A 17,272-nucleotide genomic window follows, 5' to 3' on the forward strand; every position below is an offset into this window, starting at 1 on the left:
TGGTGACTTCCTTGACTTTAACTTCTCACGATAAGCACGCTTCTGGCCTGTTTTGTACTCCCTGATTAATTTTGATTTGCATGGTGCACACTTGAAGGAGCCAGCACATGTACATAAGCTGCTGCCAACATCTTCTGCTTGTGCAATTGGAACTATTTCCATGTTGAAAAAACTCCTTTTGATCAGTTCAACAAGTCGAATGTGCTCACTTTGTGGATAGCATGAGGCTCTTAAGAGGGTCAGATAGACCCACACCTGTCCATCAAAGCTTCGAAGACACTGTAAGATGAGATGAAGGTAGCTTTCCACAAGCCTCATACGCAGCTACTATAATGCTTCTAATTTCTAAGAAGGGCTGCTTGTAACATTGTCTATTTTTTTGATCTGGCGGGCTACAACTGGTGGCTTGGGCTGCCCTGGCTTGACTGGTGCCTTGGCCGAGCAGATGCTAATATAATGTTAAGAAATCCAAGAAACTTGCAATGCAAAAACACACACAGACGTGAAGTCGCCGTGGAGGCTTGTTCAAAGCAAAGAGAGAGAGAGAGAGAGAGAGAGAGAGAGAGAGAGAGAGAGAGAGAGAGAGAGAGAGAGAGAGAGAGAGAGAGAGAGAGAGAGAGAGAGAGAGAGAGAGAGAGAGAGAGATTCTTCTATAGAGGGGAAGGCTTACCACCAGCAATCACAAGAGACACACACACAATGTTACATATGAAGTCGCCATCGAAGGTTGTTCACAGCAAAGAGAGAGAAAGAGAGAGAGAGAGACACAGAGAGAGAGACAGAGAGAGATTCTGCTATAGAGGGTAAGCCATACCATCAATCACAAGACACACACACAGACATGAAGTCACCATGGAAGCTTGTTCACAGCACACACACACACACACACACACACACACACACACACACACACACACACACACACAGAGAAAGAGGACGTGGGGAGTGGTTGACCATAATCAAAAAACGGTTCTTTTTCTTTTTCTTTTTTTAAACAAGCCACTTTTTGCTTTGTATTAGATGGTTACTATCAGTGTACTAGCTGTGTCTCGGACATAGGCATTAAGTCCACCTATTTATGCATACACCCTTAAGCAATCATGTTTAGCATTCTATTTGATCTACCATAGCTTAGCCTAGCTCTCGGTCCATGTTTCTCAACATGGTATCAGAGCCAGGATGGCTAGGCTCGACTTAATAGGTCATTAGGGTTAGGTTCTTCTCTCTCTTCCACTCTTGGAAAGTGGTGTCACCAAATAGAAGTGCTGCTATTCAAGGTGGAGGAAGATTAGGATTGTATTAGTTTTTTCTTTTTATACATTTTTTTTCTTGCAATAAGCACACTTCATTAGCCTCACTAACCCTCTCTTATCCACTCTCGTCTCTACGCATCTCCATAATCTTTAATAGTCAACACTAATTAGCAACTCAGTTCATCACAAAGCTTTTAGTGTAGAGAGTTTTTTTCTATAGTTTGTGTAGCATAGCTAGCCTTGGAGTAGCCAAAAGCAAAGACAAGCACGGCCAGTGCTGTCCAATGTCAAAAGCACATCATGAAGGCCAATGTGTGAAGCGCAAATAAAGAGAGAATAGCCTCATGAAGGCGCAAGAAGGCAATCAACTTTGCAGAGGGCAGTAGACCGTCTTCTTCTTCAATGTCCATGGTTTGAGCATCCTCTTCTTTGCCATAGCCGTTCTCTTCTTGCCTTGATGTTGCGCGGTTTCGCTTGTTATGTTTGCCTCTCTCCCAAACCCTCATCTAGCCTTATGAAGTCCAATTGAGATGCCATAGGGTAGGAACAAAAAAGTTAGGGTGGCCAACAGCCACAAGGCCCAAAGAAGCATAGTGAAGGGCAGGCAAAGCTTCGAAGGGCTGTAGGCCACAAGGAAGCCACCGACGTATGCAATATTTCATTCCATCACTGACGCGATGGCTGATTAGGGAGGTATTAAATAGAGCCTCAATTTTATTTTGTATGGTGGAAGGGATTTCAAACCTTATCATCTCCTAAAGGTGCATTCACACTTAAACTCGCATAAGGCCTTGTTCACATGCTGCCATTTCTTCTTGAACACACACTTGTTGCATTAACATCAAGCATTTAGCCTTTAATTTTGGGCATTATCGCATATTGTAAAAAGGGTTAGACACTGCCTAAGCACTAAAATCAAGGCTCAAGGTAAGACCCCCTTCTCATCATGTAGCATGTAGAAGTTGTCTTGAGATTTAATGGTGATGGGTTTTATACATGGCAAAGCAAGGCCATGTACTTCCTTATGCATAAGGGGCTTTGGCACCTTATTGAGGATGAAGAAGTGGAGGTTGAGCCACTTCAAAACAACAATGCATTGGGCCTCATTGCTCAAAATTTGATGATGATGTGATTAGTCACATTGCTAGCATCAAGCATGCCAAGTTGGCATGGCAAGAACTCAACAAGATTTTCGGCACCGACTCAAAGAGCTCAAAGATCAACCTTCTCATGCAGTTCTACAAGCTCGACAATGAGATTGAGACCATGGTACAACACATCAGTAAATTCAAAGGTATCAAACAACAACTTAGTGCATTAAAGAAAGTCATTGAAGAAGATAAATCTATTGTTGTATTGCTAAAAAGTGTTGCCAAAGAACCTTATGAATCAATTGTTGCTACACTTAAAAATGTTCCCAACACTAAACTTCAAGATGTAGAATCATCCCTACTTGAACAAGAATCCAAATTCAAAAATAAAGAGTCATTCAAATCACATTCAAGTGAGCAAGCATTGTACACAAAGGGAGGGAGTGTTGCAATAAAGATAAACCAAAGCTTGTTTGTGAGACTATTGTGGAAAAATTGGTCACCTAGAAGAAGATTGCTATCACAAAAAGAAGCAGGCAAACTAAATCGAGGTCAAAGCTGCCCCAACTAAAGACGCACTCTTCTAGAGAAAGAACCATTGTACTTTTCACCCCTCTTGTCTCTACAAAAAGAGTGATGTAATCAGTCCCTTTGACGCCATATGATGAACTCAAGCTAAAATTCACAGCCAAAGTAGCTATAATGCCAAAGTAGCATAAAGGCCAAAGCAACCTAGCATAAGAGGGGAGAGAGAGGAAGAGTGAAAGCCTAAAAATTGTACCCAATCTAGCATCAAGGGGGGGTGTTGAAATGAGTGATACTAGAGTGCCAAGTCACCTAGCCAAGTTATCCCAGATGAGCCATCATAGCTTTGTTGTACTCTCCTCATATAAAAGGGGTCCCTTTTCAAACAATGTATCATATCAACTCAACTCAAGCATCAATATCAAGTAAGTCTATTTGGTTCATATGTGTCTATCTCTTTTGGTCTTGCCAATCAATCATGTTTAGCATTCTATCTGATCCACCATAGCTTAGCCTAGTTCTCGGTCCATGTTTCTCAACAATAAATCACACCAATACCTTAAATTGGATATGAGGAATTATTGGCACACACATAACAGTGTGGCCATCTTGCACTAGTTCCATACTATTGGCATGCATAACAGTGTGATTGTCCACACATAATAGTGTGACCGTCTTACACAGATTCCACTTATATTAGTAAGGTAAATCTCACCAATAACTTTGATTGGATAGGAGGCATTGTTAACACATACATTAGTGTGATTATCTTGCATAAATTCAATATTATTGAAACTTCCTTGAGAAGTAATGTGCTTAGAAGCACCACTGTCAAGATGCTAATTGTCTAAAGCAACTGCACTGAGACAAGAATCCTGGTCAAGATTAAAGCTTTGCAAATATCCATAAGTGAGAAGTCTTCAAGGACATCATTTGCTCTCTCTGCAAAGTCCTCTTTCTTGGAACTTTGGCTGTTTGGGGTAAAAGTATTAGAACCTTTGTTAGATTCCTTCTTCTTCTTATTCGTATTTTGAAGTTTAAACTAATTTTCAATAACATGGCCGGGTTTTTTGCAATACAAGAAGTAAATTTCTTTGGCTTCTCGGAATCATTCTTAACCTTAGAAGATTGGTGTTGTAACTTTTTACCTTTGTCCTTTGGTGATAAAAGCCTGATCAATACTAGAACTAATAGATGCATTCTTTTTAGGACTGCTCCTCCTACAACAATAAGCTAACGAGCCTCCTAGTGACATTAGTTTAAATGTAACGGTGGCATTTGTCTCTTGCAAAACAAGATAAGTGGGTTAGTGGGCATACACATGCATAAGCATTGGTGGCACTTTCCATGAAAAGGAGCATTATTCCTTATATTAGCAGGCTTGGGATGTGCTTTGATGTGCTTTACTGGGTGCGTAATGAGGCATGAGTGACCTAGTTATGTAAGCAGTTAGAGACCGAGCATATGAATGAGGAAGATTTAATGAATGAGTTCCTGGCAAGGATCAAAGATCTTTGATGTGCTTTACTAGGTGCGTAATGAGGCATGAGTGACCTAGTTATGTAAGCAGTTAGAGACCGAGCATATGAATGAGGAAGATTTAATGAATGAGTTCCTGGCAAGGATCAAAGATCTCAAGGAGTATCTTGCATGTATTGATGAGGCCTATCCAGATATTTCATTGGTGTCTACTATTCTTATAGTTTTACCAAATCATACCAAGGATTTGTATCCACTCTTTGGCTCGTGATGATGATGATACCCTTATGTTTTGATGAGTTGGTTACAATTATCTTGCAAGAAGAGAAATCTTGGAAAATAATTAGGCATTCACTACTACGAGTTAAAAAGATAAAGGCAAAGCCTTTTCTCAGGGTGGCTATAAGCCTAAGCCAGAATCAACCCACTCTCATGGATGTCTCGCAAAGGGGGGTGATAAGCCTAAGAAGAAAGGGGGGAAAATGCAACTATATTTGGAAGCCAAACCATCATATTAGTTGAATGTAGAAAAATGTTGGAGAAGGAGAAGAAGAAAGAGTTAGGTATGACTATGGCTGATGTAGCATGAAGTGCTGAAAAGAAGGAGTTAACAAATATGTATAGGATGATTAGGCATTCATTGTGCACCACAGTTATGACCCTTCTATCCACCATGATGTATGTATGTCAGTGATAGATCAACATGTTTGGAATTTTCATAGTGGTGCTAGCAAGCACATTACTTCTCAACATGACCTTGAGTTTTCTCCTCAAGGAGCGCAGTCACATATGCAAACAACTCCTCATACCTAGTGAAAGGAGTTGGTAAGGTTTTTCTCATCATGATTTGTAAATGGTGAAACTATCACTCTCTCAGAAGTCTTATTTGTACCAGACATTAAAAATAACTTATTATTAGTCTCTACCGTTGCTTCTAGGACATGCCTAATGGCTAGATTTGTTAATGACAGAAGTACATTTCATGATCGGAATGATGGAGACATCACTATGGTATCCGATACTTTGAGACATGGGTTTTATAGGTTTGAAATATATGAGAGATTAGCACATAATGCTTATTTGGTTACTACCACACGTGCTAAGTGATGTGGAACTATGGCATGCCCGCTTTGGTCACTTGAACTTTGGTAGTTTAATACACCTTAAAGGATAAGAGGTGGTGTCAAAGTTGCCAAAGCTTGAGGACCCTATCAAACATGTATATAAGGGGTGAATTTTGGGCAAGATGCAATGTTTATCATTCTCAAAAGATGAATCAATAAGGGATGCAAAAAAATTGGCTTATATATAGTGATGTATGTGGTCCTATGATAAGGACACCATCAATTGGGGGATATCTCTACTTTGTGACTTTGATTAATGACTACTCTAGGTATACCTGGGTATGTCCCCATTGAAAGAAAAGCTAAGCCCAAAGGATACATCTAGACACACCTAGCTGTATTCATTGAAAGTAAAGTTATAGGTTTTTGTATCCTCTAGATGCTTTGTTTTTATGACAAAATATGTGTCTACATGAAAAGTTAGCACCCTTCATACAGATTGAGGGGGGAGTATATATCGAAGGAGTTATATATATTTATATGGCTGTAAGAGGCATAAAACATCAACACGCAATGCCTTCTTATACACACCTCATTAAAATGGTGTGGTTGAGAGGATGAATAAATCTCTCATCACAAAGATGTCACGTCGCCATGCTTTTCCTCATGTTTTTTGGTTGGAGGCAGTTATTTGTGTCACTTATATGCTAAATAGATTTCCCACACCAAGAACTTGTAGACTATGAAGCTTGGAACGGCAAGAAGACCTATGTGGCTCATTTGCATATTTTTGGTTGTCTCGCTTATGCTCTTATGCTAGAACAATGAAATAAGCTAGGTGATAAGGTAGTAGAGTGGATTTTTATGGAATACAGCTCTGAAAGCAAAGAGTATATACTCTACCATCCAGTCACAAAGCAGATTTTGGTGAGTAGAGATGTTATCTTTGTTGAGAACTCAATTTAGCCCATGATTTTACACAAAAACCATTAAAATGTATGCTCATAAGACATCTTTGGTACACTCCTACCTTTGTATTAGTAGCCATATGTGGAGAAAATGAATGCTTGACAAGGTTTTACAAATTAGGCCATACCGGCTAAAATCTAGCTCAAATTTTAGCACAAAGATCAGTTTGATGAGGCAATTGTGGATGATGTAGTGGATGAGGAAAGGGCAACCATACATGCATCCAAGTGTATGCCAAAATGGCTAGTGCTGACATTGCGGATAGCAAAATGGCTACTTCTTTCCCTAGCCTAGCAGACACATGCAGGTTCTCATCATGTATCTTATTCTTTGTAGATCATGCTCTCATTTCTAGTATATGCAATGAAGAGGAACTTATTACCTTTGAGGAAGCAGAGGAAATGATTATATGCAAGCCATGTAGGATGATGTGACTCAATCCTAAAAAATGACACCTGGTATTTAGCAGATTTGCCTTATGGTAAAAAGGCCATTGGTACGAAGTGTATTTTTAAGCTTAAGCGTAAAGCTAATTGTAGCACTAGTGATTGCAAAGGGTTATGCTCAAGAGAAGGGCATAGATTGTGATGAGAACTTTGCATCCATGTCCCATGTGATTTCACTCAATTGTATTATTACATTAGCAGTGCAACATAGTTGGAATGTGTATCGGTTGGACATCAAGATTGCCTTCATTGAAAGGTGATTTCATGAGGAGGTTTATGTATTTCCGACTCATGGTTTTGTTGACAAGGGATTTTCATTGAAAGGTGATTTTCATGAGGAGGTTTATGTATCTCCGACTCATGGTGAGTCTAAAGAATCCAAGTTAAAAAAATCTTTATATGGTCTTAAGTAGGCTCCTAGAGCATAGTATAAGAAGATAAACATATAGTTGGTTACAAAAGGTTTTTGCAACAGTCTCCATGTAAAGAGGAGTAAAGAATATTTTTTGGCCATCATTTTATACATTGAAGACATGTTTCTCATAGGTCCGAATAGGATAAGAGTTTAACCTTTAAGGATGACTTACTACGTGTCATTCAACATGACATATTTGGGCTTGTTGCATTATTATTTGGGCATACAATTTATGTAGCATGATGATAGTATTGTGAAGTTATAATCAAAGTACATACATAGGCTACTTATATGGTTTGGTCTTAAATAATGTATGCATGTTGCTAAACTAGTAGAGACAGGTTCTAGGCTCAGTCTCTAGGATGCGGGTGAACCATTTGATGTTAAAGTACATGCAGAGGCTACTTATATGGTTTGGTCTTAAACACTGTAAAGCCTGTTGCTACAATAGAAGAGATAGGTGCTAATCTTAGTCTCCTAGAATACAGGTGAATTGTTGGGGTCAGATAGTCAGACAAGTCAGAGCACCACGCCGATCGGGCACTTGTAAACAAACTCGTCGTTTTAGCCATCATAGATGTAACAAAGTCGTTGCTTAGAGCACGCGGCTACTTCTCTTTTTGTAACTGTGCCTTTAGCAGTATAAACTTGTAATGGAAATCAAAAAAATGGCTGTTGTTGTTTAGCTAGTTTGATTAATCAAGTGTCTATTGTGTATATAAGTAAATTTTCTTTTTCATTTTGTAATACATAAGTGCCGATTTGTCCCATGTATTTATCTTTGGCTCTTTAATGTGTATTTGTTCGGCTCTACACTCGTGTATGTTGCACGCATAACCAGAGAAAACTCACTAGGTTATTGGGTAGCAGTCACTCGATAACACTTTGGTGACCACCACGGGCTCTTCGAATTCCCCATTGATGGCGCATGGTGGTGTGGTATACTACAAGAGATAGTTTGGGACATATCACGGACTATTGGATGAAGAGGTAAATTGTGTTTTTCTTCCATCTAAGAAAGGCTAATGCTTTCCTCCTAATAGGGAAGAAGAAATGCAAAATATGTTTGCACAGTGATCATTGGACAGATGGATGTCTATATTTATGTGAACCCTGTTGAAAAGGGGATAGCCGCCAGCTTGGTGCATGATCAATCTTGCCAAAAAAACTCCATAGGATTATCAAGTCATTCCAAAAAGCTTCTTCCTCCACACGGTTGGAAAGAGACCATGAAAAAACTTGAAGCTTTTTCAAACACATTAGATGATGCTTATGCTTGGCGTGAGACACATACGAAGGGTCGATGGAAGCCTTGCTCAAGCAAAAGGCGGATAGGCATCTTGTATGAGGTTGTTGAGGACCTTGAGGAGAAATATTTGAATGATTCTATCGAGTAGTGGTTATTCCCATGGGAATCATTTGGTTGGAGTTTCACTTGCAAGGGAGGTAGTGGAAGGTCATGAGTGCCAAGTGTTGCCCTCAGCTTTATAGCTAGTCCTTCCTAGGATGGCCCCATGGCTATTGGCATGGAAGTTGCTTATAGTCCTCATCATGGATATGGTAGGGATCTTGCCTATATCCTTGTAGAGAGAAAAGTTTTATGTGATGAGCACTCCATAGATTCATGGTCGTCATGCTACCCAAAAAGATGGAAGGTTATGTTCTGTTGTTCGGGATGCAATTGTGCTAGATCTTAGTGAGGACGATGCTCGATCGAAAGCAGCAGAGGAAGCTGAGGATCATGACATGGGATATGTCAATCTGACCTGTATCTAGCATTGTTACATATCCACATTCCTCATGATGGATTATTTTATGTTACTCTTGATGTTCTATTTGTACTTAATGTACACATGGAGAATGACAATAATTAGCAAAAGCAACTGTTTGATTACATCTTGCATATTAATGATGGTCAGTGGTATAAAGTGGATAAGAAACCAGTACCAACTATAGAAGAGGATGATGAGGCAATAGTTGAGGAGGTAGAGGATGGCCATGATGAGCTGAATGTGTGGCACATGTTCTCTCTATTTTGGGAAATTGAAGTCATGTCCAGCTTTGCTAAGAAGTTTCAAGATGCAAGCTTGTACCTACTGCATATTGACATCCTTGCAACAAATCTAGTTTGGGTTTTCATCAGCCCTAAAGGAGGTCTTTCTAGATTGACAACCCTTAGGGGTTCAGCATGGAGACCAAGTGGCCAGCCATGGTGGGAAGGATCAAAGGTGCAAGAAGGGTCTAGCCTCTATCCAGTTTATGGAGGGTTTCTTGTAAGATCTAGAAGAGGGAGCTCTTGCTCATGCATATGCAAGTGCCCAAATAGAGATATCCAAGATACCTGGAGTTACAAACTAAAATTCATTGTGAAGTTGAGGATGTTCTTGATGTTTCTTTGTTTGTTCCAGATTTGGATTCTTCTTCTTTGGATAACATCAATCTTTTGGATGCCGGATCTCAATGTTTATATGATGTGGATCTTGTTGATGATGTTGAGGATCTAGTGTTGGTAAATAGATGTGGATCATTTGAATTCAATAAAAAGAGGAGCAACACTGGATGTGTGCAGAAGTTAAATATTACATGTCTAGCCAAGAAGAGGAGGCAGATATGGTGGATGTTGAGGGTGCAGGAGAGATCCAGAAGGGCCGAAAGCACTAGGATTTGTTCTCGATTGAACCTAACTTGCTATCAAGGGTTCTTTATGCGCATGAGAAGGTTTTTTGTATGCATGATGAAGCTGTAGTGATATGGGTAGATCGGTTCCCATGGACTTTAGTAGGGTATGTGATGCTCATGTGGAGGATGTCTGGGTGTTGTCCAATGTTTTCGATAGCTAGCATCCATTCCCAAAAGATCCGTTCCATATGTCGGTGGAGTAGCTCATAACCCTAGTGCCGAACTTCAGAGAGCAGTTGGTCCACCAACTGATCCCCCAGGAGGAGAGGATAGGTCCATCTCAGGTTCTAGAAAACATACACATTGACAAAACAAAGTTTGAAAATTCGACTCCGTTGAAGGAAGATCCAATCTATGATGAGGCCATCTCGATGATTCAGGTTAAGCTGTCTAGAATGGACATAGCAGAGATACTAGTAAATGGAGGATCAAGAGTCAACATTGTGTCAGATACGACATGCCAAAAATTGGGATTGAGTATCTGGGATCCAACCCCATTCACGATAAAAATGGTAGATCAGCGCTGCACAGTGTTGCCGCTCAGATTGATCTCTACAGGAGGCTGATAATGGGAAGTCTTTGTATTCACCTTCCAAATAGCAGTGGTAGTGCTTCGCATGGAGGACATCAAAGGTGCCTACTAGATGTTACTAGAGGTAGACCATGGCTTTGGCATCCCACGAATAAAGCAAGATTGGGATGCAAATAAAATCACCATCTGGAGAGGTAAGAAGAAAGTCAGACTTTCAGTGGGCCATCCAACAAGAAAGTGGAGAACCTATCTCGATCGAAAGTAGTCAAAGGAGCCAACATGCTAGAAGGACAAGATATGGATAAATAAGAGGAATACCTCCATCAAAACACCAATCTAATTAGCTTGTTTGAGGTTGATGTAGTCAGCATCATGGAGAAGTACCACCCAGCCCAAAATCACCAAAATGAGACAGCAAGAGTTAGTAGAATCTACTGAAGCATGTGGTGTCTCCAGATGAGGCCCACGACTTTTATGAAGGATTAGTCGTGTACCAGACCTCCAGCAAATCATTGTGGAGCAAGAAGACTTTCGAAAAGGACCTAAATTAGTCCAAACGGGTCAAAGAAAATGATCTGATGGAAATGAATCTAGGTACAAAGGCAGACCCGAAGATAGTCCAAGTCAGTACAAAATTGGATGATGCATTCTGGGAGGGGATTTGGTGATTGCTCACTTCCTTTCAAGATGTATTTGCATGGAGCTACACCAACATGAAAGGGATTGACCCTTGATTTGACCAACATCAAATCAATCTAAAGGAGGAAGCAGTTTCAATCCGATAGCAAAGATATCGGATGAACCCGAACCACGCAAAAAGGGTGAAGAAGGAGTTGGATAAGCTAATGCATGTTGGATTCATATATCCGATCGATCGGGAAACTTAGCTATCTCCAATCATGATTGTCCCTCGAAAATAAAAAGCTTAGGGTCTATGTGGACTATAGGAAGCTCAATGCCGCAACCATAACAGACCCCTCCCCTTTGCTATTTTCACAGATTCCCTATTGGTGGATGATGCAGTAGCCAGCCATGAAATGTATTCATTTTTGGATGGATTTGCTGGCTACAATTAGGTCCTGATAGCACCATAGGATCAGGAGACGATGGCATTTGCGATGGGGTGCCTCCAATGTGATGACTTTTGGACTGAAGAATACTCTAGGTTTCACTAGATGGTTCAGGAAATTTTTGAAGAGCCTTTGACAAGCTTCATGTGGGTGTTCACTGCAATGACTTCAATGTCTTTGAGAAGTCATGTCAACACCTGACGCATTTGGCATTATACTTGTCAAATTGTGGAGGTTCTAGACAGAGCCTAAACCCAGCAAAATGTGCATTTGTAGTCTAAAACAGTATGCTCCTTGGCCACATAGTATCTCAGGAAGGCATTGCAGTAGACTTGGCCAAGGTAGAGGTGATTTGGAAAGCTCCGGTGTTCTGATAAGTGTCAAGGAGCTGAGAAGGTTTTTTGGGGCAAGTCCAATGGCATAGTTCGATGCTCCGGTACCTAGCACATGTAGCAGTGCCATTGAACCAACAAGAAATTAGCACATGTAAAGATGCCACTAAACTAGTAGCAGCAGAGCTGCTCTGCTGAAGCACACCAATTTGGAGTGGACACCAATTTGGAGTGGTTAGAGGAATACAACATCACAAAAACAGATGCCTCCAACTGATGCTGACTGAAGCCCCCATTGTGCATGCATCCAATCGGGAATCGCCATTCCATGTGTTTGTGGATGCATTGGATGTGGCAATTTGGAGTGTCTTGATGCAAGAAATGGACAAAAAGTGGTTCTACCTAGTATATTATGCTAGTTGTGTAGAGTAGAACTAATCCACCACTCTTAGGGGGAGGCACTCGGGATAATTTATTCGGTTAAACACAAGGTTCCACCACTACCTGCTCGGCAACAAATTTACATTCCATGTGGATCACTCTACTATGCTCTATTTTGTGGATAAGTAGAGTTTGGTAAGAAAAATGGCTCGATGGATGCTGATCCTACAAGAGTTCAAGTTTAGCATTGTGCACACACCGAGAACTAGCCATGCAATGGCGGACTACCTATCTCGACTAGAGACTGGTGAAGCTCCCATCGACATGGCTAATGATCTACTAGATGCGGAGCTCTTTGGTATCGTGCCAATCCCTTCAACCTGGTATGATGAAATGTTGCAATTTGTGGCCATAGCTGTGATGGAGGATAACCTTTCTCAGGACAAGAGGAAGCGGTTGGTTGTCCGAAGCTGGAATTTCCAAGATAGTTGGACAAATGTACAAGAGGGGCATTGACTAGATTCTCCATTGGTGCGTCCCACCTCATGAATAGGAGGATGTCCTCTGGGAAGCCCACCAGGGGATCAGTGGGGCGGCCACTTCATAGGGAAAGTGTCTGGGAGGAAGGTACTCCAAGCTAGTCTTTAGTGACACGGTACTAGGATATGCCTATAGATTGGCCAAGCAATGTGACATGTGCTAGAGGCTTGGCCAATTGACTGACAGAGATCGGATGCCTCACAATCCGATCCTTCTTGCTGGAGCTTCCAAAAATGGGGACTTGATTTTGTAGGTCCATTCAAGCCGCCATCCTGCTTTACTGATAACCAGTATATTTTGGTGCCACGGACTATTGTACCAAGTGGGTGGAAGCCAAATCTCTTAAGGACAATACAACCAAGTCCACCTCCAAGTTCCTTTATGAGATGATAATCAGTAGGCTCGGTTCTCTCATTGAGTTGGTCTACTGTGAGATCAAGGCAAACATTTTGTGAATGACATCATCTGCCACCAATTGGTCACCTAGCACTGATCATCCATAAGAAGTCCACCGTCTATTATCCGCAGGCTAATGGTCAAGCAAAGTCCACAAACAAAATCCTGAACGGATTCTCAAGAAGCTAGTGATGAATGAAAATCGCATGGATTGGATGAAAAGCTGTATTCAACATTATGGGCATTCCAAATTGCCTAAGGTCTCTACAGGGATGAATGGAAGGTATATGGCACTGAAAAAGTGGTGCCAATGGAGTTCTTAGAGCCCAGTCTCTAGATCACCATAGAAGAAAAACTGAGTCCGGAGGAATCCCTATAGCAATGCTTCGATTAGCTCATGCAGGTGGATGAGGAAAGATTTACCAATTTCTTCGTTACCACAGTGATCTAGAAAAGGAGGAAGAAGTGGGTGGACTAACATTCTAGTTTTCGACGATGACAAAGACATCATCCATGGTCAATAAATCTATAAGCTAGTTGTAGTTAGTTGTAAACATGGCACCAACATCATGTGCATAGAGGTATAACATGCATCGGATGCTCTGGTATGATCACTCACTCACTCTCTCAGGACTGCCCATGTAGACATGACACACTCTTCCATTCATCATCCATGCTCGTTGTGATGCTCTGGTGTGGGTGTACCCTTGCAGACACAACAGACCCCCCATGTGAAGATAGTGGGGTTGTTGGGGAGAGGTGCTTTGAATGAAGTGGAAGCCCAAATTTCTTGGAGTTGTTTGGTAGTCGAATGCTACCAAGTGATCCACAATGCTACCATATTCACACACCCAAAAAATCTCTTGATCATCCTCATATCACGTGAGGGACAAGAAGAGGTCGCACTAACACTCAAGTGCCATGAACACCACTCCACCATATGCTTTGCATCTCTCAAACTCTCTGCATTGTGGCGAAGCTGGGGTGATAGTGTAAAGTATGCGCACACATGCACCAACATCTTCACACTCCCCCTTCCCATAGCCAGTTTAAAAAAAGCTATAAATAGCCAATGTGTCACATTAGTATGAGTGTCATATGTATTTCCAATAGATTTGCCTCGACGACTTGAACTAACCACCACCACATCTATTAGACTAAATCCATTGTTGATGCCATGTGACTCCACAATCCCTCATAAATGCATCATGAAAGGAGAAACAATGATGTACAAAATGTGTATCATGCAAGTGATCACATCAATAATGTAAAAATGGTACTCCTTAACAACCCCTCATAAATGCATCATGAAAGGAGAAACAATGATGTACAAAATGTGTATAATGCAAGTGATTTATGAGTGATCACATCAATAATGTAAAAATGGCTCTCCTTAATAATAATGCAAGCCTTTGGGGTACTCCACAACTCCATCCAAGTGTATCTCTCCATGAACTAGAGTTGCATATTTTTTAGCCTCTGAATATTGAAATGCCCAATGTATTTATGCCAATAATAAATGTCTGTAATCACATATGTACCATATACAAACATTATAGCTTTCACTTTAGGCATGTTTACATCCAACATTCTACTAATTTTGTTCCCCTTTATAACCACATGGCACTGGCTATTGTGAGACTTCCCACTTTTAATGTCATTATAATTTTTATAGTAGTCCTTTAGTGTATTCCTTGGTTTGTCATTATAAGTTTTATAGCAATCCTTTACAAATATTCCCTGGTTTGTCACAATAATAGCACTTCATGCTATTTCTACTCTTTGCCATCCACCTCAACCTCTGTGGCTCCCCCTGCCTCTTCCACATCTTTGCCATCCACCTCAACCTCTGTGGCTCCCCCTGCCTCTTCCACCTCTTTGTCATCCACCTCAGCCTCTATAGCTCTCCTTGACTCTTCCACCTCTTTGCCATCTACCTTGGCCTCCTCTATGGCTCCCCCTACCTCTTCATGCTATTTCCACTCTTTGGCATCCACCTCGGCATCTTTGGCTCCCCCTTCCTCTTCCACCTATTTGTGTATCAAATTCATGTTGTTTTACTGACCATGACTTCTCTTTCCAAAATGTCGTGCACTTCAGCCTCTAGATGAAGATCTACCTCTACCTCTAGATGAAGATCTACCTCTACCTCTATCAATGTCTGTGTGTGAGCATTTCTAAAAGATGATTCTACTCCCGATGTTCATTATTCTACTCCCAAAGTTCATCTCTCCTTAGTGATCAGAAGGGACATAAGGTCCTCTCTAGCTCCCCCTACCTCTTCCACATGTTTATGCGTTAGATTCTTGTTGTTGTTGAGATCATGATTTACAGCCTACATTTTGACCCCGCTAGATGAAGATCTACCTTTACCGCTTTGACCCCTGCAGCTCAAGTTGACCATGCGCCTTAACCTGGCTTCCATTCGGTATTATGTACCCATGCGCCCCTAGCTATATGGGCTGATGGTATGCGATTTCCAACCATTTAAAAATACGAATCAGGTACGTATTTTTTATCGCTATAAGGGTCGGCCACATATATATGTGCCTATGCAATTCTGAAAGATGATCTAATCCTAAATTCATCTCCTGAGGTCCTCAAAGTTTGGGAAGTTTTCCCAAGTTTGGATAGATGCCCAAAACTGATCATACTCTTTGCCATGCCAAATTAATGTGAACGACACCAAGTTGTCATCATCACAACTAGAGAACTTGGAGCTCCAATAGAGGCGAGGATATATGCAAAACCCTTTCACCTCTAATAATGAGTACTCATACTTAGCTTATTCCTATGCAAATTATTCAACTCTTGCTTAAATTACATCATCTTTCTTGCCTTGGTACTTATTCTATACATCTTAACCAAGGAATCAAGGTACCCCATACATCCCTAGGTGTTATTGCATCCTAAATGTGACCCTCTCATGGTATAACACACTAAAAGTAGGCATCTAGTACATCACTTTGTTGGCTTTCTTATGCCATGCCTTAAATGCCTATACCTGTTTGTGAGAGGAGTGGCATTTTCTTTCAAAAGCTTTGGCTCCTTCTCATCACCTAAAATAAATTCCCAATGTCTTTTTCCCATGATGAAGTTTTTCACCCTTTTCTCATCCTAAACTTCATGCTTGGAAATTGTTCTTGTTTAACTTCTTACTCACAATCTAGGAGATTTTCAGACATGATTACTTGCAAGCAACTTACTAAACAATACTTTGTAGAAATTTCTACACTTATAGTAAACTTGTAATGTCCAACAAAGTCACCTCATGTGGTATTGTAAACATGTTATGTATGTGAACTAGACACATAAACACACATCCATCACAAACACGGTCACCTCCTACAGTATTATAAACCTATTATATTATAACTATATGTGAACCAGCCACATAAACATACATCTACCAACAATTTATTATTTACATAGAATATCCTGCAAGTAAATTTCTACCACCACACTGACTATGCACTAAACTAGAAATTGGGCATACACAATCAAAATTGACACTTTCATAGAGTGCCTACTTATGGAGCCAAAAAAATGGAGACCAAACTGGACTGGAATCCAAAGTTTGAGAATATTTAGGTCTTATGGACCTATCTAACATAATATAATGCCTCTCTTCTTCCCCACAGGAAGGGTGGCTCAAGGTGTGATAAAGCACACCTTACTATTGTGCCTACCTATTGCTCTTGATCTACCCTTACCCGTATACTGCTTCCTTTGCTTACCTCTAGCTTTCCTCTTGAGATTTCTTTGTGAACGTGAGTATTGATACCCTAAGAAGAATGTGGGGAGAGGGTGAGCTTCAACTCCTTTACAAGAAAACACACACACATAAGAGTAGAAAATCACACAAGAGAGATGGATGGTTAAATCTTCTTCTATTCTATTCTCTTCTCAAAGATCATAGTATCTACTATAGGGAAAGATAATCTACTTCTAAAACATAGGAACATGCAAGGTTGGTGGTCCATAATGTGAACCTGACTACATGATCTTGAGCTATAATTATGATATAACTCTAGTGAACCAAAGTGGCTATCTCACAACCTATAAAAACCATTGACAGCATATCACTTATAATCTCACTA

This window comes from Cibotium barometz, chromosome 25, assembly GCF_041138505.1.
Source record: "Cibotium barometz isolate CiBa-2024 chromosome 25, ASM4113850v1, whole genome shotgun sequence".
NCBI lineage: Eukaryota > Viridiplantae > Streptophyta > Polypodiopsida > Cyatheales > Cibotiaceae > Cibotium > Cibotium barometz.